Raw genomic sequence first — 7,887 nt, 5'->3', positions numbered from 1 at the left:
AGGCGTCTCATAGAGAGAGAGAGAGAGAGAGAGAGAGAGAGAGAGAGAGAGAGAGAGAGAGAGAGAGAGAGAATCTTGGTTCCACTCTGGTGTGATAGGGTTTACCTCGTTTAAGTCTTTCAATTTTGAAGGTATACCTCTATTCTTAGCTCCTCCTCTCTAGCCTCTCCCTAACCCAAGTGTGACCCTCAACATTCGAGTTATAACAAGATAGTTAATTCATCATTACAGTCAACAGAGGCATGCCGGATTTTGATGTTTAATGTTACTCCACTCGGTTCAACAATCGAACACCGGCCATTCAGTTAGCGAGTCTTGAAACACTATACAAATAGAAGTCTGCAATTGGTTCTTAAAGTAAACATCAAAGAAGATGCTGACAGAGAAACTCACAAGGCAGGTATGAATGAAACAAGCGAATTTCAAAAGAAAATTCAACAAAGACAACATTCTAGACTAAACGTGTAATACCCTAGCTTTAACTGTCCTTTTATTTTCTCTTGCTTTTATCCCTCTCACCTCTCTATGTCCTTCCTTCATCCTTCTCCTCTTTCCCCCTTCTGACAACTGCTCCAGCTAGTCGTTAGCGGACTTGTGTTGTACATTATTTATGAGGGTGGCGTCCGCCTCGTTCCTCCACACCAATCACTATTTCGGATGGTTGGTGGTAGAGGTTGTTGGTGGGGAGGGAGGGGGGGGGGAGGGGGACCCATTACCGGTGGGAGGGTGGGGCTGAGTGGCGGCTGCTTCTAGTCCCTTGCGGTGCTGGTATGGCCAGTTGTTTAGACTGTTAGAATGGGCGGGACTCATGGAATGGCTACTTTGTCGTGGAATAGATCTAGGGAGGGAGATGTAGAAACGGTTATTGGACGCTTTCGGTTATATGATCCGAGTCTAGGTTATAAGATCCGTGTGGGGGGTCGTATCTGTATCGAATATCATCGGATAAAAGAAGGATAAATAGGTTTGACCAAGATCTAAAAAAGTATAGTGCTAGGATTGGTACCTCTTGAGTTTCGTGTCTTAACTGCTGGTGGATTCAGTCAGGTAGGCTTTCGAGATGGGATGGGGATTCTGAAAGGAATGAGGGATAATCGATGAATTAGGTTGTAAGGCACAATTTACGTAGTTTTGATTATTACAAGATTTAACTTGATGTTTGAAATACCAGGTTTTTCCCAAACGTAGGTATGTTTTATATAGATTTAGAATAAAAAGGATATCCGATTCCTTACTGTATAAATTGTCTTTCATAATAATATCAACGAAAACACAAAATTATGAAAAATGTTGGGAGTTTAGATAAAAAAAAAACCATTCTGATGGGATTCCCTATAAGTTTATTTTCTTTTTAAATTCATCAAATATCTCTTGAGAACACAATTGTAAATCATTAACTAATGTAAATCATCCTCTGTAAATAATTCTTTGTCTGTTTTTTTAGACGTGTGTTTATATATCATTATAAGTTCTAAAATTAGAATTTACTGCGTTTATGTTTAAGGAGGGCCCTCCTTAATAATAATAATAATAATAATAATAATAATAATAATAATAATAATAATAATAATAATAATAATAATAATAATACACAAAACCGCTGTACCGATTTTGACTAAACTTGGTAGTCATGTTGGATATGACCCAGGGATGAATCTGTACATTTAGGAAAAAGTACATCAAAATATAAGTATGCAACAGAACATATTGAGCAATAACCACAGAACCAATTTCAACGAAACTTAGAGGACATGTGGGGTATGACCCATGGAAACATCAATTAGATTTTGAAGAAAATACATCAAAGTACATGTATGCAGTGGAGTTAATAAAAAAATAAGACCGCTTGGCGTGGCGAAAGCATACTCGCTGCTGAGCGCCCCTCGAGTCAGCTAAGCTACAACCCTAATTGGAAAAGCAGGATGCTACAAGCCCGAAGGGCTCCAACAGTGAAAATAGCCCAGTAAGCTAAGGAAATAAGGAAACTACAAGAAAAGTAATTAACAAATTTAACATTAAAGGAACCAAGGTTTTCCACGTCTCATCGCGTTCTGTACAAGGACGGTCTTTCAATAACTGAAAGTATCGTTCGCTGTGGCGAATACTTGGTTGGAATGACCACCAAAAGATACCAGATACCATCAGAGTATGAGACCCAATAGCCTTTTGGGGGTATGGTCATATGGCTAGCAACTTCATCCCAGGACAAGTGCTACTTAACATGCATACGCTGAAAATAATTTATAATAATTGGCCCTGCCAGTCATTAACGAGATTACATATTGTGTTTAATGGTTTCCTATTCCTATAAGAATGCTATCGCATACAAATCTTACGATGAGATATACATGAATATTCCCACTCCTGCATGTCCATTACAAGAGATTTTTTTTCCGAATCGTATTTTTTTTAATCGCATATAAAATAACTACCTCCGCCAACCAAGTTGGAAAGAGGTTATGTTTTACCACCTGTGTGTGTGTGTTTGTAAACAGCTTTCTGGCCACAATTTTAATCGTAGAGTAATGAAACTTGCAAGGATTAACTGTTATGTAAAAAGCTGGAAATGATTAAATTTGGAAGGTAAAGGTCAAAGGTCAAGGTCACGGTCAAGCAAAATGTCCAATTCATGTAATCAGCCATAAGTTTGGACATCGTTGTCATAGAGATTTCAAACTTGGTTCCTATTTAAGTGAATGAAAACCCACGCCAATTAATACATCTTAAGGTCAAAAGTCAAGGTCTAGTAAAAGGTGCCGCGGCCGAGGTCTGCGACCTACTGAGTGCCCTCTGGTTACTGAGGTTTCGACACAGACCCATCACAACTATTGGATTACAAATCCTTTTTGACATCACTTGCCATTATTCAGAAATTGTTTTTTTTTTTTTCTATAGGTAATTCCAGATCTGGGTAGTTTCTGCCAGTTGTGAAATATTGACAATTAATCAGGAATGACTGAAATTGTTTCGATCAAGTTTAACCTTAATCTAAATTCGTCCACTTAAAGCAACCGCTTTAACTATGCTTAATCTTTTAAATTAATTGAAATTTAGAAATTAATCCCGATTTAAATACATCAACACAATCACACAATTTTAATAATGAATTCTTCTTGGACCGATAAAATTCATAACAGCTTCTCATATGCACACAACACTCATATATGCACAAACAAAAACACACACACACTTTCATATACATGTAGCATGTAACTTTAAAAGGTCAACGGTTCAGTATTAATTAATACACTAGGCCCTAGAAGAGACGCGTGAGCTTGTGTGTTACCCTGGTCCCCAAAACGAAGCGTTTTGCTCCTGTTTGGGGAAAATGTAACATGACTCTTAATAAGACTTCCGCTTCTGAAGTTTCTGAACGTTAACGTGAATCAGTATTACTATAATCTTGCTAAACTGCATTTTAAGGTAATGGTATATTCAAGTTTATCTAAATAGTTTCATATCGCAATAATTTGACTTGAATTATATTACGATGATAATGTGACTGCGTTATTTGGTAATGGGAAATAGTTACTAAAATAATTACTGGGATACCATAAATTAACAAATTTACAAGCTGGCTAAAATCCACACAAGTTTATGACGATAAACAAGCAGACTTAAACACTTAAAATATCTAAAAAGTCGTTCTATTCTCACATAACCAAGCAAATTAACACTTTTCCACCATGATTTTTCGCTCCGACGAAATATACAATAAAAATAAAAACAATGCGATTCAATTTCTAAACTTTCCTAGCAACAGCCTCCTATCATCCTCGCGGTTTCTGTGATTTGCATAGAACACGTACAAGAGACAGTAAAATATCGGCCAAACTTTGTTCCAAGTCAACAGGGAAGACGAAGCTCAAGTTCGGAACACCTGCTACGTTATGCTGTCTTGATTATAGGCCTAGGCATTCTCACAAGCAGTGACTCATGTAATGGGTGAAAACCACCTGCTTAACTTATAGCTGCTCTTGGAGCCGCCTTCTTGTGTGCTTTGGAGAGTGGGGGATGCTCTCTCTCTCTCTCTCTCTCTCTCTCTCTCTCTCTCTCTCTCTCTCTCTCTCTCTCTCTCTCTCTCTCTCTCTCTCTAAATAAATAAATAAATAAATAAATAAATAAATAAATAAATAAATAAATAAATAAATAAATAAATAAATAAATAAATAAATAAATAAATAAATAAATAAATAAATAAATAAATAAATAAATAAATAAATAAATATATATATATATATATATATATATATATATATATATATATATATATATATATATATATTTATAAAATGAGAATCGACAGGTAGAAATTAATGTGTGCAGAATTGTCTGAAAATCTAGATTTCTTTAAATTTGTATTTTAGTGAGTACATTTATTACATATGATATGGGATATGCTGATGACAGAAATTTTATTAACTAGCAGTTAGATGAGTAAAAAAATATAAATAGTAATGATAATCAAAATAACAATAGAAAAAAAACAACAACATCAATTACGAAGCTGGTAATGATTTTGCTGACGCTGCTATCATTTTCGTGTCAAAGTTAGAACTACTTTTGATACAACTGTTGTTGAATTTTCATCTAAAAAATGTCCGCTGGTACGAAATATTCTAAACTTCGCCTCGCCGTCTTCTCTTAAATTTACTTCAAGCTATTTTTTCTTCAACTTGGTAGACAACAATTTCATACACCGCTTTCACAATTAACGCGAACTAATTTCAAACCTGGGTAAAATCAACCTTTCCCGGACACATAATGGTTAGAATTGAATAGTTCCTTGAGGGTCAATAGGATAAGTGTGTGTTCTATCCACATTCCAATAAAATGACCTTATTAAGCACAGAATCATCTTATTCTATGAATAATACTGGGAAGCGTTTATGTTCAAAATGAAACACAATAAAGTCTTTATCTAGTTAGATAAATTAAGTATCAAAAGGAGTGAATGCAAATGCTCTTAATATATTTGGGGCCACCACAAGAGTAAAAAATAATTAAAAACGTTCTTGGTATTTATTACGAGAATCCACTGAAAATGAATTAGAATATCAAGCTTTGTTTATGAAATTGACAAAAGGTAAAATCAATCACATATACAAAGCTAAATATTCTACTCCATTTCTAAGGGAATCTCGCAACAAACACCAGAAGTGTTCTGAACTATGTTCTACTTTTGTTTTCTTCTTCTTTCCCACCGTTATCCCTACATTAAGGGGTCGGTTGCCTGATACAGCCTCTCCAATACCTTCTATCAAAGACATCCTCTTCCACCATACCTCTTCTCTCCTATTATCCTTCAACTTATCTCGCCTTATAATTTTCTGCCTCCTCCTTATCTTCTCTCCGTAACAGCTCCCTCCTCCAGGTTCCTTCTACTCTTGTAGTGGCCCCAAATAAATTAATTGTTGTCTGTCCTTCAAAAAAAAAAAAAAAAAAAAAAAAAAAAAAAAAAAAAAAACCGGCCCGGGAATCACGTAACTAAATGTCAAGCGTGTGAAATCTGAATAATTGACCGTCATTTCTTCTGAGGTATTAAATGTCAGGCGACACGATAATAAATGACACTGGATGATATATTAGATTTTTCGAGTAGCTGGAGAGTATTGGATTTTTTTTTTCTGGTGCTGTATAACAAGTAAACATATTTGTATAAACAATGACTTTTTAAACCTATTTCATTTGTGTTTGATAGGCAATTTGTTAATGTGTTATAATGTACCACATGACAAAAACGTCAGACATGTCAATTCAAGTCTGGGGGTTGACCAGTTTTAATCACCATGCTGGTAAGCGTGTATTGATGATGGTGGGAAACTTTTGTCTGATCGCTCACAACAAACCAACTTAGTATGGGTGACCTTGACTAATATAGCTTTGCTGATCATTGCAATATACAAACCCTTTCACCAAGTTAAGTTATTTCCACTCGGTAATTCATTAATCATCTAAACAACATGTAGTGAATTAGTTTACAGTTATAGCGTAAATGATAACAGACACATCTCACTTGTAGCTCCTATTCTTAAAATACAGAAGGAGAATATCTTTTGTTTGGATCCACCCACTTAAAATGTTTAAAAGTCACTCATGAATGGCAGAGGCAAGAGACAGTGCCAGTGCCACCATATATACAGATGATCAGCGCCCAAGCCCCCTCTCCATCAAACTAGGACCAGAGAGAGCCAGGCAATGGCTGTTGATGCAGGTAGATTTATAGGCTTCCACAAAACCCCGAATCCCTAGCTCACAAGGATGGCGAGGTTCCATAGACCACTAAAAACTGTCGAGCTTGAAGGATACTGGAACTCCCGTCCAACAGATTGCCAAGCAGGGAAGTTTCCGATAGGTTACCATTTTTTTTAATCAATTTCTCAAAATTTTCGATCCTTACATCATATAAATTATTTAGAATCATCCAATTTTAACTTAATATGCTATCTTGGGTTACAACTTTCACAGGACATTAATTCCACTATATATAATTCCAACTAATAGCCCAAAACACACGCACCAAAAAACTAAAGGTAGCAAGACTAAGGAATACGAATTCTCTATATTCTAATCGAGGGAGTAAAATGTTTACAACTGTTGTTTATCGAAATGGTAATGAAAAGGGAATTCCATCACGTAGCCATAAATTAGAATGAACTCGTTGCCATTCGCACCATCGTTTTGATTAGCACTTACAGTAATGAGGCAGGGGTCGTTGTCTGAAGGGAGAGAACAACAGTTCACTAATTGGAGTGCTTAAGGGCCTGGGATGAGGGAGAGAGGTGTACACTATGACGTACTTTCTTGAGACTTCTGGACTGTTCGTCCTTAGATCTTCTAGTTAGGGATGTATAGGGGATTGCATAGAATTTCTTCTAATGCAAAACCAGAAGAAAATTTCTGTTTCGCTTCGAACGACAAGTAAAAACCCAAGATAAAACCAAGATGTAATTAATGTCATAATGCAATGTGCCCCCATTTCAAGATTTAAAGACCCATTTTTTTTTTTGCAAAAGAAGTCCAGTTCATTCTAGTTAGAAGAGATAAATGTCAAAAATACATTATTTTTCATGTCATGTGAGCTTATTCGACATCGTGAGTTACTCGCAATTCTCAAGTAAAAAAAAACAGCATATAAGTTTCTGTTATTACATTATTAAAGAGCTATATTTTACAGCATATAAGTACGTATGTATATATATATATATATATATATATATATATATATATATATATACGCACACACATATTACATATATCACACACACACATACACACACACACACACACATATATATATATATATATATATATATATATATATATATATATATATATATGTGTGTGTGTGTGTGTGTGTACATATATATATATATATATATATATATATATATATATATATATATATGTGTGTGTGTGTACATATATATATATATAAATATAAATATATAATATGTATATATATATATATTTATATATATATATATATATATATATATATATATATATATATATATATATATACACATTATCAAGACACAAATAGCTTTAAATACTGAATTTAATTAATAGGCTCAGGTTAGTAATCTGGCCAGAGCAGAAGCTCTTATCATAAATAGAATTAATTTCCCCTTGAGTCTAACCCGAGGTAGACTGAATTCTATATCAAAAGCTACTTGTGAATTAATATATGAAAGGATAAAGGTCACGTTTGATAGTGACTACTATATATATTCATATATATATATATATATATATATATATATATATACATATATATCCATATATGTGTATATATATACACATTATATATATATATATATATATATATATATATATATATATATATATACATAGATATATGTGTGTGTGTATGTACATATATAT

Source organism: Palaemon carinicauda, chromosome 23, assembly GCF_036898095.1.
Source record: "Palaemon carinicauda isolate YSFRI2023 chromosome 23, ASM3689809v2, whole genome shotgun sequence".
Lineage (NCBI taxonomy): Eukaryota > Metazoa > Arthropoda > Malacostraca > Decapoda > Palaemonidae > Palaemon > Palaemon carinicauda.
The sequence above is the reverse complement of the archived record's forward strand: the minus strand, read 5'-3'. Positions refer to the sequence as shown.